General features: G+C 42.1%; 1 long non-coding RNA gene across 1 annotated transcript; it reads right to left on the reverse strand.

Moving 5' to 3' along the window:
- Nucleotides 1–7,543: 7,543 nt before the first annotated feature.
- LOC110354802 (uncharacterized) lies at nt 7,544–9,536 on the reverse strand. Its single transcript, XR_002407012.3, has 2 exons — nt 9,396–9,536; nt 7,544–9,191 (listed from the first exon to the last, which is right to left on the reverse strand). It is a non-coding gene; the product is annotated as an uncharacterized lncRNA (long non-coding RNA).
- Nucleotides 9,537–11,668: the final 2,132 nt, after the last annotated feature.

Consider the following 11,668-nt stretch of genomic DNA (forward strand, 5'->3'; position numbering starts at 1 on the left):
GCTAAGCAATGACAATGCATGGAAAACCCAAATTTGTTAGTGCTCATTGTTACTAAAGCAGGGTGAGTGACCTTGTCATATTTAACAGCGTTGAGCAGACACAGTGGTGTAGATCCTGAGGGCAAAAAAAAAAAAAAAAAAAGAAAAGAAAAAAAGAATTTCCACCAGTGATGTAATAACATACCCAGATAATTAACCCCTTTCCCGCTTCCAACGGCTCAAATAACTGCATAGCCCAGCTGGCAAACTCACAATGCTCCGCACCCATGCAGTCAGCATTTGTATAAACAAAACCCCAAACAAAATCAGAAACAGTCTGGCTCATCCCCAGACAAGTGCAGCATTCGGAGGGCAGCATGGCTCCAGCCCTGCCGTGGCTGTGCTACCTCTGTCTCCCAGCAGGCACAGGAGGTACAAGTGATGGCAAGAAGCAACCCAAGGGTATGGAAAAAGATGCATGTCTTAGCTGTTTTTCCAGTGGAGCTGAAAGCTCTAGGGACTGAGGAGTGAAATACCTTGTTTACCGCTAAATTCCTGATTCATGTAACTAAGCAACACAGCACTACGGCTCCAGAAAATGGAAGCAAAGTTAGTTTTTTAACAATGCCACATTACCTTTGTACATCTTGTTCCAACTCTCCCTCAGGGTCTTACATGAATGAATCAGAAAATTGCTCCCTTATGCGAGGCTTGTGTCTGCACCTGCATTAAATTCATGTCAGAGAGGGGTGGAGGAGGCGATGCTGGGCGCACCAATGGGATGGTACATCCGGATCGCAGCGCTCGCTCTGCTCAACACGACAATTGCCTTTAATAGCTTTTTGAGGGAAGACAAGAAATGAGCCTTGCACCAGTGGTGGTCCCTTCAGATTAAAAAAAAAAAAAAAAAAAAAAAAAAAAGCACAACAATTTGGGGGCTTGTTAGACTTAGTGCCTGTCTCCCATATGGCTGGTCATCCCCCTGCAAACAGTCAGAGATACAGTGTCCATGTAAATGGGAATTAATTGCTGACACTTAGAGCATTAAAAAAAATAAATAATAAAAGTACTTTCTTTGCACCAGACTAATATTTTCGATGGTAGAAAACTGGAGTTTCAAACGGTCGAGTTTGGGGCCTGCGGGTGTCTCGGAGACGGATTCCTGGACCGATGCCCACAGCCCTGGTCTGGCACGGAGCCAGACGCGGAGCTGAAAGGAAAGGGCCTGTTTTCTGGTTCTGGTGCTGGAGGCTGCTTCCACCACTCTGGCACGGGCAGATCAGAAATTGGGCTCAGCCTTGAACCCGAGCATTGGACTAAACCTAATCTGAAGCTTCGGCCCGCTTCACATCATTCCCGGTGGTTAATTCCAGCTGTTCAACTTCTCCCCCCATCCCCGAGCCAGGGAGGGTTTTGTTGACAAATTTGCCATGCATTTCAAGGAAAGCAGGATCTGGCCAAGGCTTTGGGGTTATATATTTTTTTTCCACTTCAGGAAATGGAAGTGTTGGCAAAAATATTCTCCGTTGTTTAGGATAAGAGAGTGTTTGGACATATCCAGTTTTAAGCGGTCTGCTTAGTCTGATACTCTTGATATATGAGACAGCAAAGAAATATGTCTAGGAGTCTTGGAATGAGGCATCTTTTTTATAAGATGAGTGAAATACACACGAGGATGAAATATTACTTGCATATTACCACCAAAGCTGGTTAAAATTCACTCAATTGACTCCAGATGTGGGTTTCTTCAGCAATTTTAAAGTTAGCACTACTGTAACTAGGTGTGAGGCCAAGGCAAACTACTCTAGTGCTTTATAGCACTTGGAAGCTACAGTAGTCAAATCAAAATATGTTACAAGAGAATCAGTTTCTCTAAGCTTAGCAGCAGGAAGGATTTAATATACTGAATACAGCCAACCCATCTTCATTTGAAAGAACATAAAATAAATCCTTACCACATTTGTGACTTACTATTTGCATAAAGGACCTGGTTCACGAAGCAGATCCCTGGCATTACTCATGCAAGCAGGGCCATGCGGCTCCACAATACTTTTCATTTATTTTATTTCCATGAGGTTACAACTGCAGTCAAGGTGAGCATGCATCTCCATGCTCTGCTAATGCAGGTCAGTCATCTGAATATTGTAAGCTACTTTTCAATATTTATTTAGTGTGTAATGGAAGATATAACTTCTACTTTTGTACTCTTTACCTCTGCATGCTCATTTGCCTTGCAATTGGGAAGTCTGTGTAAAAGCTTCACAGGGGAATCCACTGCAGTGCTCACCAGCAGGAAGTTTTACTCGTCCTATATTGAGTGGCACAGGATATTTTAACAATGACTTTTAGTATCTTATCTGTGAACTAACCACCTATGTTTACACTGGCACAGAACATTTCAGTTACTGTCTTCAGCTCTCCTCCCCTGTCAAGCACAGCCAGGACACCCGTCCTCTGCCCTGCTCAGCAAGGAGAGGATCTCCATGGTAAGAGATATTCAAACACGCCAAAACATAAAATGACTACATTTCCCCAGCAGCTCCAACCTTTTCTGCTTTTTCCATTGCAAGTCTGCTAAGATCTTGGTATTAAGGCTCGAGGTTTAAGAGCAAGGAGTTTGCCACCTTTATTGAACTTACTTGAGTTGGTGTTCTTCTTTATTCCTTTATTCATTTAAAATAGAGGGGCCCTTGCAAAAATGACCCAAGTGCACCCAGAAAAACAAAACAAAACAAAAACAAAGATAGAGAGAGAGAGAGAGAGAGGAACTAGAAGACAAAATGATTTATTTTAAAGTTAGGACATTGCGCTGTGTACACCAGGCCCCTGACTTCTGAACATTTAAAGCTGGTGATATTGCAACCATGCTATACTGGAATGACAGACGTGCTGCACTTCCACCATGGAAAATACTTTTCCTGTCTGTAAAGGAAGAAGTAAGATTTGCCACAAAATTGCACAGCAACCTAAGTGTTTAAGACTTTCTCTAAACCACTCAAAACCAGCTCCTTTCTGCATGATGTTTCCAGTGTGGGCATATTGCAAGAGGATAATTTTAATATACAATTTAAGGTGGTCAGGTAAGTCTCTTTTAATATATTTCATATAGTAAAGGTTTAGAAAGAAAACCTGAGGTCATCTAGGGGTTTTGATTGACATTCCCTTGAAACAGATTTTTCAGACAACTGTGTTAGTGTGTGTTGGTGATACAAGGACGTATCCTCAGCTGGTAAAAATCAGTGTGTAGCTCCACACATGGCAGGGGATCTTTGCCAAGTTACAAAAGATCTCATGCAAATTTTCTCTGATGATTTTAGAATACTTTAGTTCTTTGGTAAAACATCGTTTAACTCAAAGTTTAGAAGAGATGTGAGCAGCAGAAAAAAGTGAGAATAAACCAGATGAAAATATCTCACACTTAAGAACCCTTGGCATGCTACACAGCACTATTTGATTAAGTGAAGTTGTAACACAAAGACAAGGATTAATCACACAAAGGAGCAACATAATTAATTGCAAAAGCTAAGGGAGAATTTCAAGAAAGAATGCATCCTTTCATTTAGCTTACAAAAATACAATTAGTAATTATTACTGATTTCCTGGAGAAAGTCCAGAGCAGAATTAAAAATATCTTGAGTCACAAGGAAGTTCATTGGTCTGCAGGGACAGACATGCTTGGCTCCGTGAAGCTTGTATTTGTTCAGCAAACTCCTTGTTTTTAAAGTGATCCGGGCTGAGTTACACATCAGGACACCCATGACTGGGTCTGTGCCAGCACTGGGGAACTCTTATTTTTAAGTGCCTTTTACCTAGTTTAAATAAAATCAGATTTCTGCCTGAAAATTTTGTAACAGCTGCTGCTACGGGTAATATTTAAAGATCACTGTAATTCAGACAGATCATTATAAGCAATCAGAAGAAAAAAATCAAAAAATCATCCATTTAAAAATAAATTCACTCTAAAGGCATCATGAGCAGATCAATTTTACCTAAATTATTTTAGTTTGTGTGGGGGAAATTGACGCACTTGAGAGGAACAATATCCTTTAAGAGTTTATCCGCCTGGGATCATCTGCTCCTGCCCGTTTGTTCCAGCCTGCAGCCCAACACTTCGATCACAGGCGTCTGATCAAAGCGTGCAGCTGAGGGCCCCGTTAGGGGTCCCATGTGGGGCCCACAGCTCCCACACAGCACTGCTGCCTTCTCAGCCTCTTTTTTAAAACTCCCACAAAAGCACTGAGCTCTGTATTTTCTGCACTCGCTTGCAGCCTTCGCTTGCACAGGGTCTGCTTGGTAGCCCCTAGGTTTGGTGGAAAGTTCCCAGTTTACTTCGGCAGGAGTCAAATGAGACCACAGGGAGCTGTGCTTCCTCAGCCTGACAGCAAAATGCCTGGCCTCACATCTCAGATTTGTGTAAATAGCTTCTGATAAAGAGTTGTAGCGTATGGAAATTAGTGTAGAAAAATCAGCAGAAAAATCTGAGAGTCTGGTCAGGACCTTTTCAAGGGCAAGGCGTATGCCTGCAGTACCGCACTGGTGCCTGTGGGTACAGACTCAGTCTACAGGCAGATAGCCTGGGTAAGCAGTGAAATGTGCCTACTTGCCCTGACTTAAGCCAAGCTGCCTACGCAAGTTAATTTCCAGGCTTCCTTCATATGCTGTCTGCCTTCAAAGGCATCTCCAGGCAATTCTGTTTCCAGTGCAACAGTCCTGTTATGTTATCCTCTTGAGTATGAGCACAAACTGCAGCACAGGAGGTTCCCTCTGAAGGCCAGGAACACTTCACTGTGCAGGTGACCAAACACTGGCACAGGTTGTGTGTGGGGTCTCCTCCTTGGAGATCTTCAGTATCTGCCTGGACGTGGGCCTGGGCACCCTGCTCTGGGTGGCCCAGCTGGAGCAGGGGTGGGACCAGGTGGCCTCAAGATGGCCCTGCCAACCTCAGCCGTTCTGTGGTGCTGTGACTATTTGAAAAGGGATTAATGCCTAAATTCTCACTGAAGCTTGGCCCGTTGGTTCCAAAGAGCCAGACTGTGGCCTGCAGCCTCAGTGCCTTGTGCTGCTGGCTGAGAGCTGCCCGCTGCCTGAGGGCCTTGGTGGGAGCAGGGCCAGCACGGCCAGGTGCACACCAACTCCTCCTGCACTGCCCAGAAAAGGGGGCAGGAACAAATTATTCTGGGAGACATTCCAAAGTGGAAGGAGCTTGAGCAACCCTCAAGTTGTTTTAGCCTAGCTTTGGGATAAACGTGGCAGAGAACAAGCCTCAAAATCTGGCAGCCAAAAATGCCTCTATGTGCATCCATGCATCCTCCACACTTAGCTGAAACCAGCTTAGTGTTACCAAAAACGCTTCTGCTACATTATATTTCACTGTAACCAGGCATTTCATTTTGCTTGCTTTCGATGTTGCTGTTGAATACACACTTTGTACATCTTCTGTGGTGCATGAAAGCACAGATAACCCATTTTATTTAAAGTTGTTAGCATTTTATTTAAAGTTCTTAGCAAATGCCCGTGTGGCACTGATGAAAATACAGACTCTAGCTGTGAACTGCCTCAAATAGAAAACACCAGGGAGACTCCGGTATTTACAGAGAGATGGATGAGTTACATGATCTAATAGGTCTTTTCCATCTCAGTTTTTATCATTATGATTCATGCTAATTGTTAGTGGGAAATTACTTAGTGTCAGTAATAGAGGTGACACATTCATTTCTTTGTAGTCATTGCACATACATTGCATTTGAGGTGAGAGAAAGGGTTTACTTCTCCTCTCCTTTTCCCAGATGCATGTTTGGATTTCATGCATAAATAGTCTTTCTTCCCTTAATCTGATTCACATGACAGTATGCATTTGCATAAAGCTTCTTCTTGGGAAAACCATTCAAACCTTTATCTAGAGACAGTAGACATGTCGCAGAATTATGTCCTGCTTTACAAGACAGCTTTTTTTTTTTCTTTTCTCCTGATGCATTATTTGTATCATATGCTAATTTATTATAATGGTTATTAAGAGCACCAGGCCTTGCCTTTCAGCTTCCCACATTTCCCCAGGCATACCTTAACATCCCTCGCTTTTCAGCTGTGCTCGTCTTCTGTCAGGAAATAAAGAACAATTAATACACACTGCAGATAAAAATGTTCACACCATCCCACTCACTATTTGTTGTGGCTACAACTCCTGTGTGCTCTGTGCTTTCTAGGCATCCTAGCTGGATCTGCCCCAGCAGGATGTGAATGGTAACGTAACATAAAGCTGCTCATTTTCATCATACCACCTGTGGTTGGCCGGAGGGACAGTGCTATAATTTAACCTAAAAATCAAACTCTGCTTCGAAGAAAGCTCAGATTCAGACCTGGAACTTTAAAATCTTCCAGTCTATGCTGCAGAGCTACTTACCTGTTGTCAGGGAGGGAAGTCAGGATAGCAATTGCCCTCACTGTATTTCTGTTGTCTTGGGCTAAAATCTCACTCCTAGTACCTCTACCTCATCCAAGCCCTAAAGACCAGGGCTATAGAACAGCCCTTATCACTTCAAAATCACCCAGTTCTCTAACCAGCAAAGGAGGTTTCAAACCCCTACCTCACCTCCTTCCTGAATTTCTTGTGAAAAAGCTCCTACCGCAGACAGAGTTCACACTCCAGAGCTTTGAGTTGATGTTCTTAAGTCAACAGAGTTACAATGGGATAGGGCTAAGCTGTGACTCTACCCCTGGCCCATTTCTACTTCTTGGACTCAGGGCAATATCCTTCTGAACTCTGACAAAATGTAGTGCATGGGATAACTCATTTTTGTGGCTATGTAACTGAAGAAAGAGAGATCCAGTCTTTACAACCTTAGTTTTGAAAAAGCCTGTGATTTATAATGTAGCAGCAAATCTAGATATATTTTATAGCTTTTAATAAACAGTGAGATCGTGCTGGACATTTTTATGAAACTAAGTTCCTTTAGTCCCAGTCCTGAAGTAGAGGTTTGAATGAAGCCAGTATCAATATTTTTCTCTTGATACAGTATCATGTGTTTCAGAAAGCCAAAATCTGTATAAACTTCACCTAAAATGGTACTTTTCCATGGAGTCATGATGTCTCAAGTTGATACAATATTTATCATCATCGCTGAGTTATAAAGTGTCTTCTTGGGAAAGAGAGACTTAGATAGATTTTATATCAACATTAAGTCAATAGTTAGAGTAAGAATAGATTAGCATCCATTCAATACAGTGCTAGAATGGTGTCAAGGGGGTTTGTGACACCATATACCACAAAAGCACAAGTCAATTAGGCTGTCCTATGGGAAGATTTCGAATTTGCAGCTCAGCTGAAGTGGCTCTCTGAACTAAAACAGTGATAAATATAGCAGTACATCACTGTGTGTATGTTTAGATACCCACATAAAATTATTTCAAGCAGTCAGAAGGATGCAGGTAAGTGCCTTCCAATGAAACAAATGAAGGCAAAATTTTAAACCTAATCATCTACATTTTAAACTCACAGCTATTTTTATATCAATTATTTCACTGAGATAATTGGTAAGAGCAATAGTTTTCTGAATGGGGCCCTAAATTTCCAAAATGTAGCAACAGTCCTCAATTATCAAGCTTGCTTAATGTGCACACAAATTAAAGAAGGTGAAGGTTAAATATTATATTTGAAATAATTCAGTAATCAGGAAATGTATCTTTTAAAAAGAGACAAAAATGATTCAGTGGGAGGCAAGCGTGCTGCTGCTGCTGCTGTTCAGTGCAACCTTTGCATTCCTAATTATTCCGTGTTGAGTAATATATTACAAAAAGGAGAAAGTGTTATGTACGTGCAGTATCAATTCATTTCTTAAGGAAAGGAGAAGTAAAGTAAATCAGAGAATTCATCTATTATGAACCATCGAAGGTCTCTGATTCAGAAGCACTCTGGTGCTCAGCACACTGAAGTACTGATATCTGTCACCTGGGCTGATGGAGATAACCATCCATATGAAAACTTCAGTTTTATTTCTTGGATATGTTCAGTTGTCATTAAAACAACCACAGAAAAAGGCAACACTAAGTTATTGGATAGACCTAGACCCCTATCTTTAACCAAGTTACACTGCTCAGCAGAGAGACTCAAACTCGCCCCTATGTTTTGAAAGAGCAAGTGCTCACAGCACTTATGACACTGCCAGCTGCCTTGCTGCCCATGTGTCTTGCACTTTCTGCTGAAACAGGGGGTTCATTCAAAGCCTACAGAGTACTCTGCCATGTACACGTAGTATAAACAGTGCCATAGAGTCATGAGATTCTTCCTCAAGAGGGACTTCTCTTTCTGTGTCCTCATAATCCTGTTTCCACCTTCCCCAAATCCCATAGAGAAATCAAATGGAGAAATTTACAGAAAAGGGAACAACTCCACATAAGCACACCTCAAATATATTCTTTTGTATCCCCTGCAATGAAACACGTACACAGCTCTGAGATATAAATAGCTCTTCTGTAACGAGCAAGCAGCTTCCCAGGAGAGCACTGGCTGCTCTCAGGCTCAGGTTGGATTACACAGCACCCGCTTGAGTTTCTCTCTTGTTGCTGTCTGAAGAGGATGCACAGGAGAGGGAGACTGCCAATGAAAGAAGGAGCTATTGGAGCTCACCCCTGTTTCTTCCAACAAGTTGGATATGCAAGATGTTTGCACAACACCCATTCAGAGAATGCACGTCTACGTGTGGTTCCTAGCCTGCCAACAATTCTCATTCCCCAGGGAGAAGCTAGGGAATGCCCTGTGGCTGGAGGACAGCCAAAGATAGTGACAGCACCAAGTTATCTCTAAGCTTTTGCTTTACCGTGGTATATTCCTTCTCAGCATCTGTTGGTTACTTACTGGCAAACACTGAAATAATAAATAAATATGGTATTCAAACGTACCATGGTGAGCAGGGCAGAAAGTGTCAGGGTTTTAGGGACTGAGGTGCACAAGGTCAAACACTGGCAAGGGGATGGAGGGAACTGTTCTGCTCCCTGCCCTGGTCTGACTTCAGCCCTGCTATCTCCATGCAAACACCGTCCTGCTTTCTGGTGTGGTGTCTTTTTCCTGTCCAGCACATGAAGTTAACCCGAGACTCGTGGGCAGGATGGTTTGAGCGACTGTGGTTCTCAAGTGTGCCAGGACCAAAGGAACAGTGCTAGCTGTTGTGAGACTTTCCTGCTTCTTGATTTCTAAAGAGATGCTGGGGAAGCATGTCCTGAAATGAGCAATGAGATGGTAAGGTCAGAAAAAAATAAACAATTAAAACCACAACAAATCAAAACAAAACCCAACCAACCACCACCACCAAAAGCATCCCAAACCCCTGTGGATAATTCTATAGAGCCTTAGCTATAGAATAAAGGGAGAACTCCCCACCTGCTAATTGTAACAATTGCTCTTCTCACAAATACAAACCTACCATACCAGGAGAGCACTGCATGTTGAAAATGGTCATTCCACAAGGGTTCCCTGAGGACAGCCTACTTAGGTGTGCCCATCCCCAGAGATCTCCTGTATCCGTAGTTAACTAGAAATCATAAAAACCTGCATCAGTGACCAAACATCATTAGGTTTCTGAGGTGAGGAATGTCTGCTTTTTGCCTGCTAAGATCAGTAACAGCTGAGGAAATCCAACAACACTCTTTATGAGCCCCTTAGAGCTTATAAAATGGCATTAGCTATTATCATAGTTAATATTGCTTGATGTGGAAATATAAACTTGGGAAAACAAGTACTAAAACATTTGTGTAAATGTAACTCCTGACATTTATATTTATTAATGTGCTTTTGAATAGTATTCCATATTAAAAAAGAGATTGATTACTTTGAATGTGGAAAATACCACGTTGTCACTAATATATTTTATTTGATTACAAAAGCAATATAAAAAGGTTTTTAATATAATTCTTATGCACAATTCAGTATGCAAGATTTTTTTTTTTTTCAAATCTAACACACTCTTGACAAGAAACAGATATGTTGAAAGACATCAATAAATGTACTGATTAAGAGTTTGAGACACTTACTTTAAAAATCTGGAGCAAAGGATGACTATTCTAATTACCTGAGACATGTGAAGTCAATTGTCCTTAATACTTTAAGAATGACAGATTACAAATGAATAGATATTAGGGCTTTCTGCTCTGTTGCTTGCTGAAGAAGCTGTTGAAGGACAAGTACTTGGATATGTCACCTTGTGTCTGGGGAGGAGGGGAGCGAAGAAGACTGAAAGGATGATGATGGGAAAAGTGAGATTATCTCAGTGTTGCATTCTTTCCTAAATCCAGAGTGGGAACTGACTCTCCAAGAGAAAACAAAGCTTTGTGTTTTTCAATTAGAAATACTTAAAGGCATATGCAACTAAGCTCCAAGTCTTAGGCTCTCTTCACAGCTCTGGGTACTTCTAAGAAATTGCACAGACCATATTTCCCATATATAAAAAAGATTTATTTATTTTTTCTTTACTGCTGGGATGACACACCCCTCAGACCAAGTTTTTGCTGCTTTCAAGAGAAAAGGCTCACCCGGCTAAATGTGCAATGATGTTAATACCAACCTCCAGCTAAATAAAGACCCGGTCTTTGTTCTAAGCACCCCCGCGAGCTGCTCTGCCTTCAGACAGGAGAGGCACACCTGGGACCCAGCCCTGCTCCTTGGCAGGTCAGGAATAGAAGAGCTGAATTTTAGATGGAAACAAACTGTGAGCATGAATTCTGTAGGTGCGATACTCGGGCTTTTATCCCAGAACCACAGCGTGAGGCCGGAGTTAGCACAGTCACCTAGTTTACATCTCCTGCATGAAATAAAACACAATTTGCTGCTTCCAGCAGGCAAGCCCATTAGGGAGCCTTTGCTGTTGCGTTTGCAAACAGCCCCATGAGGTAAAGCTCAGAAGAAGTCCCACAGCCAGCACAGGAGGTGCCACGGTCCATGAGGTTACCACGCAGAGCAGCAGCCCGGCCACCCCTCCTCAGAGAGGGACAGAGATGTCCAACTTCGTCCTCCCCATGACTGACACTCATGTGCTAATGCCTGCCTGCCACTCTTCATACAAACCTCCCTGAGAGTGGTGACCTCGCCACGGAGGTATTTATGACATGTTCATTACCCAGCACCTGAACACCTGGAAGAGAAAGGCTCTGTGCTCCACTACCAGCCCTCCGAGTTGAGCTGTTCTGCTAATTGCATTTTATTCTCATTTATTATAAATAACGTGGCTATTTCTCTGTCCCCTCTTTCTCTTTCCACATGAGGTGCAATGTAGAAAAATGATTTGCTCTAAGTCTAAGTCACCAAGCAAGAAAATGAGACTGTATTTCTGTTCTAATCCACAATAAGGAAAATAGCTTTAATAAAAAATGCTTTATACTTAAAATAATGTTTATTTATGGAAATCAATATCGGCATCTATTGTGCCCAGCCAATTAACATTCCATTGGCACAGAACAGTCACGGGCAGTGACTGAACACAAAATGCAGCCCTTGAGAAGATTTTAGCAAACACATAAAAATATACCCAAGTTTATCACAACTGGTAAGGGACACAACAAAACCAGCAAATCACTGATAACCATTATAAACTCAGCAGCAGATCTTTTAATATCTTGGTCCCCTAAACATAAGGGATATTTACCCTGCCTGAGCTTTAGTAACACAACCTCCCTTGTAGAAACAAAATGCCAGTTAAATAGA

This window comes from Anas platyrhynchos, chromosome 2, assembly GCF_047663525.1.
Source record: "Anas platyrhynchos isolate ZD024472 breed Pekin duck chromosome 2, IASCAAS_PekinDuck_T2T, whole genome shotgun sequence".
Lineage (NCBI taxonomy): Eukaryota > Metazoa > Chordata > Aves > Anseriformes > Anatidae > Anas > Anas platyrhynchos.